The following is a 12,878-nucleotide window of genomic DNA, read 5'->3' as shown; positions in this document are numbered from 1 at the left end:
TGAGGCGTTTGATTGGTGCTCGTACATAATAACGACCGGATGGAATGGAGAGCGTCCGGGAGGACCTCCTGCCACCGTGAAACTGGGAGATCCCTGGACCGTAGGGCCAGTAGGACGGCCTTCCAGACCGTGCCGTTCTCCCTTTCTACTTGCCCGTTCCCCCGGGGGTTGTAGCTGGTCGTCCTGCTTGAAGCTATGCCCTTGCTGAGCAGGAACTGGTGCAGCTCGTCACTCATGAAAGAGGACCCCCTGTCGCTGTGGACGTATGCGGGGTAACCGAACAGCGTGAAGATGTTGTTCAGGGCTTTAATGACTGTGGCCGCGGTCATGTCCGAGCAGGGAATGGCAAAAGGGAAGCGGGAGTATTCGTCCACTACATTAAGGAAATACGCGTTGTGGTCGGTGGAGGGGAGGGGCCCTTTGAAATCGAGACTGAGGCGTTCAAAGGGACGGGAAGCCTTAATCAGGTGCGCTCCATCTGGCCTGAAAAAATGCAGTTTGCATTCTGCGCAGATGTGGCAGTCTCTTGTGACTGTACGGACCTCCTCTAAGGAGTATGGGAGATTGCGGGACTTGATGAAGTGGTAAAACCGAGTGACCCCCGGGTGGCAGAGGTCCTCGTGGAGGGCTTGGAGGCGGTCAATTTGTGCGTTGGCACATGTCCCGCGGGATAGGGCATCAGACGGCTCATTCAGCTTTCCGGGCCGGTACAAGATCTCATAGTTGAAGGTGGAGAGTTCGATCCTCCACCGCAAGATCTTGTCGTTCTTGATCTTGCCCCGCTGTGCATTATCGAACATGAAGGCTACCGACCGTTGGTCAGTGAGGAGAGTGAATCTCCTGCCGGCTAGGTAATGCCTCCAATGTCGCACAGCTTCCACTATGGCTTGGGCTTCCTTTTCCACTGAGGAGTGGCGGATTTCTGAGGCGTGGAGGGTTCGGGAGAAGAAGGCCACGGGTCTGCCCGCTTGGTTAAGGGTGGCCGCTAGAGCTACGTCGGAGGCGTCGCTCTCGACCTGGAAGGGGAGGGACTCGTCGATGGCGCGCATCGTGGCCTTTGCGATGTCCGCTTTGATGCGGCTGAAAGCCTGGCAAGCCTCTGTCGACAGCGGGAAAGTCGTGGTCTGTATTAGGGGGCGGGCCTTGTCTGCGTACTGGGGGACCCACTGGGCGTAGTATGAAAAGAACCCCAGGCAGCGTTTCAGGGCTTTTGGGCAGTGCGGGAGGGGAAATTCCATGAGTGCGCGCATACATTCGGGGTCGGGGCCTATTATCCCATTGCGCACTATGTAGCCCAGAATGGCTAGCCGATCGGTGCTAAAAACGCACTTGTCCTCGTTGTACGTGAGGTTCAAGGCTTTGGCAGTCTGGAGGAATTTTTGGAGGTTGGCGTCGTGGTCCTGCTGATCGTGGCCGCAGATGGTTACATTGTCGAGGTACGGGAACGTGGCCCGTAACCCATGTTGATCAACCATTCGGTCCATTTCCCGTTGGAAGACCGAGACGCCGTTTGTGACGCCAAAAGGGACCCGTAGGAAATGGTATAACCGCCCGTCTGCCTCGAAGGCTGTGTACTTGCGGTCACTTGGGCGGATGGGGAGCTGATGGTAGGCGGACTTGAGGTCCACGGTGGAGAAGACTTTATACTGGGCAATCCGATTGACCATGTTGGATATGCGGGGGAGAGGGTACGCGTCTAGTTGTGTGTACCTGTTGATGGTCTGGCTATAGTCAATGACCATCCTTTGTTTCTCCCCTGTCTTCACTACTACCACCTGCGCTCTCCAGGGACTATTGCTGGCCTGGATTATGCCCTCCTTTAGTAGCCGCTGGACTTCGGAACTGAATGAAGGTCCGGTCCTGGGCGCTGTACCGTCTGCTCCTAGTGGCGACGGGTTTGCAATCCGGGGTGAGGTTCGCAAACAAGGACGGAGGTTGCACCTTGAGGGTGGCGAGGCCGCAGATAGTGAGTGGGGGTATGGGGCCGCCGAATTTAAACGTAAGGCTCTGTAGGTTACATTGAAAATCTAAGCCCAGCAAGGTGGGGGCACAGAGTTGGGGAAGGACGTTAAGTTTGTAGTTTTTGAATTCCCTCCCCTGTACCGTTAGGGTAACTATGCAGAATCCCTGGATCTGTACGGAGTGGGATCCTGCAGCTAGGCAAATCTTTTGTGCGCTGGGGAAGGTAGTTAAGGAACAGCGTCTTACCGTGTCGGGATGTATAAAACTTTCCGTGCTCCCGGAGTCGACTAGGCATGGCGTCTCGTGGCCGTTAATTAGGACCGTTGTCGTCGTCGTCTGGAGAGTCCGGGGCCGAGCCTGATCGAGTGTAACCGAAGCGAGCTGTGGTTGTAGTAGTGGGGTGGGGTCCGTTGTTGCCGTCCAAGATGGCGTCGGGGTTGGACAAAATGGCCACCCCCATACCTCGCCCGTGGCTGAGGGGTCACAAGATGGCGTCGGGGGTGGACAAAATGGCCGCCCCCATGCGTCGTACAGGTCGGGGGCGGTCCAAGATGGCGGGGCCCCTCCTCCCCTCGTGGTGGTCGGGACCCAAAATGGCGGCATCTGCGGGTCGCACATTGAGTGCTGGGGGGTCTGGGGGGCGCTAGGACCGCGCGGAGTTCCTGCATTGCGAGCGCCCGGGCCGCGGGCGCTAGGACCGCGCGGAGTTCCTTGACTGCGAGTGCCAGGGCCGCGGGCGCTCGGACCGCGCGGAGCTCCCTCGCCGGGGACAGCGGTGGTCGGGGCCAAGGCCGGCAGGTCAGTACTGCGAGCGCTGGGACCGTGAGGAGCTCCCTCGCCGGGGACGGAGGTGATCGGGGTCCAGGTAAGTTGCGCCGGCGGGTCAGGCGTGGGGCGCGGGACGGGGGTGAGGGCCCAGGTCGGCGGTGCCGGCGGGTCAGGCGTGGGGCGCGGGACGGGGGTGAGGGCCCAGGTCGGCGGCGCCGGTGGGTCAGGCGTGGGGCGCGGGACGGGGGTGAGGGCCCAGGTCGGCGGCGCCGGCGGGTCAGTCGTGGGGCCGCGAGCGCTGGCACCGCGCGGAGCTCCCTCGCCGGGGACAGCGGTGGTCGGGGCCCAGGCCGGCGGGTCAGGCGTGGGGCGCGGGATGGGGGTGAGGGCCCAGGTCGGCGGCTCCGGCGGGTCAGTCGTGGGGCCGCGAGCGCTGGCACCGTGCGGAGCTCCCTCGCCGGGGACAGTGGTGGTCGGGGTCAAGGTAGGTGGCGCCGGCGGGTCAGGCGTGGGGTGCGGGATGGGGGTGAGGGCCCAGGTCGGCGGCTCCGGCGGGTCAGTCGTGGGGCCGCGAGCGCTGGCACCGTGCGGAGCTCCCTCGCCGGGGACAGTGGTGGTCGGGGTCAAGGTAGGTGGCGCCGGCGGGTCAGGCGTGGGGCGCGGGATGGGGGTGAGGGTGGCGTTCGGGATGCGAAAAACCCCCTCCGCTCCGTGGAGAGTGTTGGCCGGCACCCAAATCGTGAGCGCCGGCGGCGGGTCGTACATGGACTGCGGGGAGGGGGGTTGGGGAGCGTAGGCGGCGTGCAGGGCTCCCAGTTCTCCCGGGACCGCGGTAGTCGGGACCCAAAATGGCGGCGCCTGCGGGTCGCACATGGCGTGCTGGGGGGGTTGGGAGGCATAGACTGCCTGTAGGGCTCCCTGTGGCCCCGGGACGGCGGCGACCACGCGGGATCGGCACACCACCGCATAGTGGCCCTTTTTCCCGCAGCTTTTGCAGATGGCTGCGCGGGCCGGACAGCGTTGTCGGGGGTGCTTCGCCTGGCCGCAGAAATAACAGCGGGCGCCCCCGGTGCGACTCGGCGTTTGGACTGCGCAAGCCTGTGGGGTGTCCGGGGGGGGGGGGTAGGGGGCTTGCCGCGGCGGGTACGTACGGGGCCCAATGGCCTGCCGCGCGGTCGGGGCCGTAGGCGCGGGTATTACGCGCGGCTACGTCCAGCGAGGCTGCCAGGGCCCGTGCCTCTGAGAGTCCTAGTGACTTTTTCGAGAAGTCTTTGGCGGATTTGGGAGGATTGCATACCTGCAACAAAAGCATCGCGCATTAACATGTCCGTATGTTCGTTTGCATTCACCGACGGGCAGCTGCAGGCTCTTCCCAAAATTAGCAGCGCGGCGTAGAACTCGTCCATCGATTCTCCGGGAGCTTGCCGTCTTGTCGCGAGCTGGTAGCGAGCGTAGATTTGGTTAACTGGGCGAACGTAGAGACTTCTCAGTGCTGTGAACGCCGTCTGGAAATCGCGGGTGTCTTCAATGAGGGTGAAAATCTCCGTGCTCACCCTCGAGTGCAGGACCTGCAGTTTTTGTTCGTCTGAGACTCGGCCTGTGGTCGATGTGAGGTAGGCCTCAAAGCAAGTCTGCCAGTGTTTGAAGGCTGCTGCCGCATTCACTGCGTGGGGGCTGATCCTCAGGCATTCTGGAATGATCCTGAGCTCCATAGTCCTTTTTAGGCACGCTTAATAAATTGTGGCGCACAAAGACTCCGTGAGACGAATAGAGTGAAGTCGATGAGGCTTTATTAAGCGTGTCTGTTCCCCAGCAGCCCGATAGTAAACTGGCCTGCGGGGGAAGGCACCGGCTTCTTATACTTCGCCTTCAGGGCGGAGTATGAGGTCAACGGCCAACCAGGACCTGGGATCTGTCAGCCAATTACATTAGGGCTTCCAGTCCCACATGACCCCCAATACATACTACCACAAATGGCAAGGCCATTGATGTCAGCAGCTCGTGACAACTTGAAGTGACGCACAGGTCACGCAAAGCCATCCTTCCCTTTGAAATCGTGGGCTCCTCGAAAGCCTCCCTGCTTGGCGTGCAGGCATGCAAGCTGTTGAACCGAGTTCAGAGAGTTCACACTCTCTCTCTTGATGACACGTCTGCCTTTCAGGACACCGAATTCAGGGCGCAACTCGACGCCATTATCAACCAGCACCACAACGTCTTCGAGGGCATGGGCACGCTACCGTACACCTACAAGATCTTATTAAAACAGAATGCCACGCCTGTGGTCCCTCGCAGGGTCCCAACACCCCTTGAGGACCGCCTCAAGCAGCAGCTGCAGGACCTCCAGAACCAAGGGGTAATTTCCAAGGTCATGGAACCAACCGCCTGGGTCAGTTCCATGGTATGTGTAAAAAAGCCTTCTGGCGAATTGAGAATTTGCATTGATCCCAAGGATCTAAATCGCAATATCATGAGGGAGCATTATCCAATTCCCAAGCGCGAAGAGCTCACATGTGAGATGGCTCGCGCCAAGCTCTTCACCAAACTCGACGCCTCAAAAGGATTCTGGCAAATCCAGCTCGACAAATCCAGCAGGAAACTTTGCACATTTAATACTCCCTTTGGCAGATATTGTTACAACAGGATGCCGTTTGGGATCATATCTGCTTCAGAAGTGTTCCATAGGATAAAGGAACAAATGATGGAAGGCATTGAAGGTGTTTGCGTCTATGTCGACGACATAATCATTTGGTCCACCACCCCGCAGCAGCATGTTAGTCGCCTCCAGCGCGTATTCAAACGTATACGTGAGCATAGTCTCTGTCTCAACAGGGCCAAATGCTCTTTTGGTCAGACAGAACTCAAGTTCCTCGGGGACCACGTATCCCAGTTGGGTGTGCAGCCGGATGCGGACAAGGTAGCTGCTATCACAGCCATGTAAACGCCAGAGGGCAAGAAGGCGGTCCTCCGATTTCTGGGCATGGTCAATTTTTTAGGGAAGTTCAGCCCTAACCTCGCCTCTCATACCACGGCTCTCAGGAACCAGGTCAGGAAGACGACAGACTTCCAATGGCTCCCTGCCCACGAGCGCGAATGGAGAGAACTCAAAACAAATCTCACCACAGCCCCGGTCTTAGCTTTCTTTGATCCAGCAAAGGAGACCAAAATTTCGACCGATGCCAGCCAATCCGACATTGGGGCAGTGCTCCTTCAACGTGATGAGGCCTCATCATGGGCCCCCGTTGCATATGTGTCACGCGCAATGACCCCCATGGAGCAGCGCTACGCGCAGATAGAAAAGGAGTGCCTGGGCCTTCTGACCGGCGTGGTTAAGTTTCCCGATTATGTCTATGGACTTCCTCAATTCACCGTCGAGACCGACCATCGCCCGCTGGTCAATATAAAACAGAAAGACTTGAACGACATAACGCGTCGCCTCCAGCTGATTCTTCTCAAGCTCGGCGATATGACTTCCAGCTGGTAAACACCCCAGGCAAAGACCTCATCATTGCTGACGCTCTCTCCAGGGCAGTCAACACTCCATGTGACCCAGCGGGATTTGTCTGCCAGGTTGACGCCCATGTGGCATTCGCGGCCTCCAATCTACCTGCCACGGATGAACGCCTCATCCAAATTCACCGCGAGACGGTGGCTGACCCTTTGCTACAGCGTGTCATGCGCCACCTAACAAATGGGTGGCTCAAGGGCCAATGCCCTCAGTTCTATAATGTCAGAGATTATCTGGCGGTAGTAGACCGGGTTCTTCTAAAACTGGACCGCACTGTCATCCCGCATAGCATGCGCCAGCTCGTCCTGGAACAGCTACACGAGGGCCACCTTGGCGTGGAAAAGTGCCGCCGACGGGCCTGAGAGGCAGTGTACTGGCCCGGCATTAATGAGGACATCGCCAACACAGTGCTCAACTGCCCCACTTGTCAGCGCTTCCAGCCGGCCCAACCACGTGAGACCCTGCAGCCCCATGAGTTGGTCACGTCACCATGGACCAAGGTGGGCATCAACCTATCAACCTGTTCCACGTGCTGGGTAGAGACTATGTCCTGATCGTGGACTACTTTTCGAATTACCCGGAGGTGATACCGGTGCACGACATCACCTCATTTGCAGTCATTCATGCCTGTAAGGAAACCTTTGCTTGACACGGTATCCCGCTCACGGTTATGTCGAACAATGGCCCCTGCTTCGCCAGCCAGGAATGGTCCAACTTTGCCAGGCGGTACAATTTTGCCCATGTGACATCCAGTCCACTGTATCCCCAATCCAACGGCAAAGCGGAGAAGGGAGTACATATAGTCAAACGGCTCCTCTGCAAGGCTGCCGATGCTGGGTCCGATTTCTACCTTGCCTTGCTGGCCTAAATCTCCGCCCCACTGTCCACTGGCCTGTCGCCAGCGCAGTTGCTCATGGGTCGTACCCTGAGGATGCTTGGTTTCATCCATTCATGTCCCAGACCTCGACCATGTTCCGGTCCTTCGACGGATGCAGCTGTCTCGTGCACAGCACAAGGCGGCTCATGACTCCCGTGCAGCTGATCTCCCTGCTCTGGCTCCAGATGACAACGTCCGCATCCATCTTCCAGATAGTTGCTGGTCTGCAACCGCTGTTGTCCTTCGGCAGGTGGCCCCCCGCTCGTTCCTGGTTCGTCTACCGGATGGTTCCATTCTGCGCCGCAATCGACGCGCCCTTTGTCTCGTTCCACGCTCGCTACGTGATCCTCCTCTATCGCCTCACCCTCCTGCTGACCCTCCCACGGACTATGCAGAAATCCCTGTCACTCTGCATCCCCCTGACTCTGACGCAGTCCAGCCCGCTCCTGAACCAACGGCTCTCGACCCACCCTTGAGGCGGTCAACCAGAATTCATCGCCCAACTCAGAGACTTAATTTATGAACTTTGCAGACTTTCTGAATTGTTTTGTTGCTTTGTTTGATCGTTTACCTGGTTTGTATACAGTGTTCATTCTTGTTGCATACTGCTTCTCTGCACCAGGCACCTTCCCATGTAAATAGCTTAGTTCTCATGTACGTAGTCCTGTAAATATATCTTCGCACCCCACACGTAGTTAGGAACATTCTCACCATACACTATTTATTGCCACACATATACATTCTTTTATAAAAGGGGAGATGTCATAATATACACCAGTATATCATGGTGCAGATACACACACACTGATGGACACACAGCGGGACCAATCACTACACACAACATCGCAGCCAATCACTATTTAGAGCACATGCACTATAAAGACAGGGGGCATCAGAGTTCCCGCTCATTCGAGCTGCAGCCTCCTAGTAGGACAGAGCTCACAGCCTGCAGCACAGATCTTCACCATATGCTGAGTGCATAGACTGGTTAGGACAAGGCATAGGTCTTTAGTTCTTTAGTTCAATCTAATATCATGTAAACCCACAGTGAAAGTATGTTCAACAGTTTCTGACTTAATAAAATAGTGTTGCACTATTTTAAGTGTCGGTGGCCTGTATGTGTTCCACGGATCCAGAGCACCCAACACATCACTCGCAGCCAGGGCTGGGTGAGAATAGTGCAGTGCAGCGGGTTCCTGAGGCCTTCTGTCAAGTGCGGCAACATTAGGGAAAGGAAGCCATGCCCCTTTTTAATAGCACTAGCTGCTGCAAAGGGCGGGAAGTTCAAAGTTCAACAGACGTTATCACAATGCAGCTTGGGGAATGTCATGTAACACCTCCTCCATGTTGGACGCAGGATGTATATTCCCAAGGCTGGAATCAGGGTCCCGGGTTCAATTCCGGCCTTGGGTGACTGTGTGGAGTTTGCACTTTCTCCCCATGTCTGTGTGGGTTTCCTCCGGGTGCTCCGGTTTCCTCCCACAGTCCAAAGATGTGCAGGTTGGATGGTGTTATGGGAATAGGGTGGGGGAGTGGGCCTAGGTAAGGTGTTCTTTCAGAGGGTTGGTGCAGACTCAATGAGCCAAAGGGCCTCCTTCTGCACTCCAGGAATGTTATGGTTCGATGGTTAATTGCCCATCGGAAGTCTGAGTTTTGAGGGGGGTTGTGGGTGGCAGTGTGGGGGTGAGAATCCCGCAATGATTCTTCTTGGGTACCTCCCAGGTACGAGCCCTCGGAGATTGGAAGTAAACAGTGACCAATATAGTATTTCCCTTCTTGAGCTCCTGAGCCAGCCAAGTTTCGACTGAAATTTAAACTGAACAAACCTTTCAAAAGTTTCCATTTGCATTTTTATTCTGCAAATAAATACCTTTTACACATTTCACACTTCGGTTATTCGAAAAGTATTTCCTTGTTGTCAGCTTTTTAAACACAGATCAGAAATGTTCTGGTGACAAGGTAACTTGTGTTGATTAGTCGAACGCTCAAGCTGTGATACCATCACCATGTTTCAAAGTCATCCTGCGTTCAACTGAAGCATTTTGAGAGAAAATTGGATTCTGCCGGGGAGAACAATATTCTGCTAAATTGATGGAGGATCGCCAAGCAGAATCACTGGGGCATGGGTCATGATATGTAATAATGTGGTGAAATATGAATAATATTTAGTATTGTCTTAACCGAACTAAGTCACTTAGTTATGAGCCAAAAGATGGGTTTGTGACTAAATTGGACACAAACCCAGCAGCAATGGGAATTGGCACACTGAAAATGATCAGAAAGGTGATTGCACATCATGCATCAACCGGACTAACCGCCATGATGGGAGCTCAGCTGACCCCATGAGGTAGCCCACTGGCCATGAAGAAGATTAAGAATTGACTGGTGAGGTCACCAGTTCACAGGGGGTTCGAAAGGCGGGTGAGCAATGATAGGCCATGACCCACAGTGTTAAAATGGAGCCAGAAGGCGCACACCCTCAATAAGAACAATTTTATTTACCTTTGTGTTGATAGCCTCCAGCAGCTCTTTAAAGGCTGCTGGTTTGTCCACTGTTCACCTGAGGAAACTGAGCTCAGCTTTGATGACACATGCTACAGTCAGTCAGAATCCAATTTTGGGAATGGGACGGAAAAAGGCTTTACATTTGTAATTAGTCTGAAGCCTGTTTCAGGCAAGAACCCAGGACAACTGCAGGACGCTCTAACCAAATTGGCAGCAGCACCTATCAACATGGAATGAACACATGCATACAACACGCCACATTGAACATTTGACACCTTTTCTGTGTGGAAAATAGGCACATTTCTTATCCATTGGGCATCGCAGCTTTAAATCCAATTCATAACACCTATAGAATCCCTACAGTGCAGAAGGAAGCTATTCGGCCCATCAAATTTGTACTGACCCATCGAAAAATCACCCTATCACGTCCAAAGACGTGCAGATTAGGTGGATTGGCCATGATAAATTGCTCTTCGTGACCAAAAAAAGGGTCGGAGGGGTTATTGGGTTACGGGGATAGGTCTTAAGTGGGTCGGTGCAGACTCGATGGGCCGAATGGCCTCCTTCTGCACTGCATGTTCTATGTTCTAATTGTGGCAGCACGGTAGCATTGTGGATAGCACAATTGCTTCACAGCTCCAGGGTCCCAGGTTCGATTCCGGCTTGGGTCACTGCCTGTGCGGAGTCTGCACGTCCTCCCCGTGTGCGCGTGGGTTTCCTCCGGATGCTCCGGTTTCCTCCCACAGTCCAAATATGTGCAGGTTAGGTGGATTGGCCATGATAAATTGCCCTTAGTGTCCAAAATTGCCCTTAGTGTTGGGTGGGGTTACTGGGTTATGGGGATAGGGTGGAGGTGTGGACCTTGGGTAGGGTGCTCTTTCCAAGAGCCGGTGCAGACTCGATGGGCCGAATGGCCTCCTTCTGCACTGTAAATTCTATGGAATACCTAGACCCACTCCCCTGCCCTAGCCCTGTAACCTCACCTAACCTGGGGGAGGGAATCGGTGTGCCCGGAGGAAATCCACGCAGACACGGGGAGAAGGTGAAAACTCCACACAGACAGTCACCCAAGGCCGGAATCGAACCGGGGCCCCTGGCAGCGTGAGGCAGCAGTGATAACCACTGTACCACCGTTCCGCTCATATTCACATGAACACTGGAAATTTGAGGGCTTCTTTATTCAGATTTTTAAAGGCAATTACATAAAAACACTCTTTGCTGTAAGGAGGGAAGGCTCTTGACTATATCGCCAATTATAATAGGTGTGGTTAAGTGTAGGAGAAAGAGAGAGGATTTTTCTGACAGCTATGTTTGATTACATTTACAGTGTAATTCTGTGAACTTGTTATTAAAGTAAAATGGATTCTGGCCTTTGGCATCAGCTGGATAATCGGAAACCCAGTTTTCCGAACAACTTGGTCCTGGGTCTGCTGCTTTTTTTCAGTTCAATCTGTAATAGGCTCGGAGGGACAGCCCTTGTGGAGAAAGCATGTGATGGAGGATAGATTGTTTTCACAGAGGCTGAAAATTACGAGTGTTTGATGGGTTAGACCAGGCTTTTTGCTCCACTCAAAGGGGGAGCAACACAATAATTTCCAATTTACAATCTTGAAAAACTAGCTCATTTATTTCAAATAAGTTCTTTACAGAAGGATTTTATTATCATATTTCTATATAATAACAAGAGTAACATAAATCAGTGTTCTGCAGGACCGGGATAGCAATAATTAAGAGAGGAACACTTAACCCAGTTCATTCCTACAGTAGCTGCACCATTTATCACAGTCATGTCATGTGCCTGTAAAGTGCATTGCGAAATGAACACGCTACTTTAAGAAGCAACATGAAATATGAATACCGTGCCTCCGCAAAATGCACTCCAGCAAGCCAGGAGATGTATTTCATGGTTTCTGCACAGTTATGTTTGGACATACCTATGAGATGTCATATAAAGTGCAAATGGCCTTCCCCAGGTGCAGGTTAACTCCCTGTCACCATTCCAATGGAAGAGATTGAAAATGACAAATGCTGCTAAACATCCGAGCCCCACGACGACCAGATTTCAAATAAATCATTTGGTGGAGTTGATCATGGCTGGAATACTGTGCATCAATTTGTTGGGGAGGCAGTGGCGTTATGGTATCCCGAACCCAGGGTAATCCTCTGCGGACCAGGTTTTGTATCCCATCATGGTAGTTGGTGTCATGTGAGAGTACCTTTAAGAAATGGATGTTTATAAATGGGTGCGTATATAAATATCTGTGGTGAGAGTACCTTTAAGAAATGGGTGTTTACTACTGCAGTGATGTCAGAGAGTGGTGGAGCTCGGCTGTCTGTCAGCTTTTTACTTTTGTTTTAGGCTGTTTGCTGCAGGGTGTGTTTTAGTTTCGTTTTCAGAGCTGGATAGCTGCAGTCACAGCCAGAAGGTGTATGAATCTTTCTCTGTAATCTAAAGACTGTAAATCGATCCTGGTGATTTAAAACTAATAAGATCAGTGACTTTAACCTGATGTGCTTCTGGTAAAAGGTGTTTTAAGTCTTATGTATGTTAAAAGGAAAGCTTAAAGGATTACTTAGTGTCGTATTCTTTGGGGGTTGTATTTGAATTTATGGTTGCTAAGATGTTCACTGTATGTTTTAAAAAGGTTAACTTGAGTTCATAGAATAAACATTGTTTTGCTTTAAAAAATACTTTTCCATTTCTGCTGTACCACATCTGTAGAGTGGGCAGTGTGATCCCCATACCACAATCTTGTAAAAGTTGTGGGTCAGGTGAACTCCATGATACACTTTGGGGTTCTCTAAACCCTGGCCCATAACAGTTGGTGACATTTGAATTAAATAAAAGATCTGGAATTAAAAGTCTAATGAAACCATTGTCAACTGTTATGCAAACCTATCCAGTTCACCACTGCCCTTTAAGGAAGGAAATCTGCCGTCCTTACCCAGTCTGATCTACATGTGATTCCAGATCCACAGCCATGTGGGTGACTCTGAAATGGCCCAGCAAGATCAAGGGCAATTAGGGATGAGCAATAAATGCAGGCCCAGACAATGATCCCCACATCCCATGAATGAATACATTTTTGAAAATGACATTGACTTCATTGGCTTGCGTGGACAATGGAATTCATTGATACTGTCATTATATGACTGAACCAGGCTGGAGAAGAAGACTAATGCCTTAATAAAATCCACCAGAACAGCCCAGCAAGGAAGTCTGGGACCAGCATCTCAGAAGGAGTGATCCTACTGAGAAAA

This window comes from Scyliorhinus torazame, chromosome 12 (genome assembly GCF_047496885.1).
Source record: "Scyliorhinus torazame isolate Kashiwa2021f chromosome 12, sScyTor2.1, whole genome shotgun sequence".
NCBI classification, from domain to species: domain Eukaryota; kingdom Metazoa; phylum Chordata; class Chondrichthyes; order Carcharhiniformes; family Scyliorhinidae; genus Scyliorhinus; species Scyliorhinus torazame.
The sequence above is the reverse complement of the archived record's forward strand: the minus strand, read 5'-3'. Positions refer to the sequence as shown.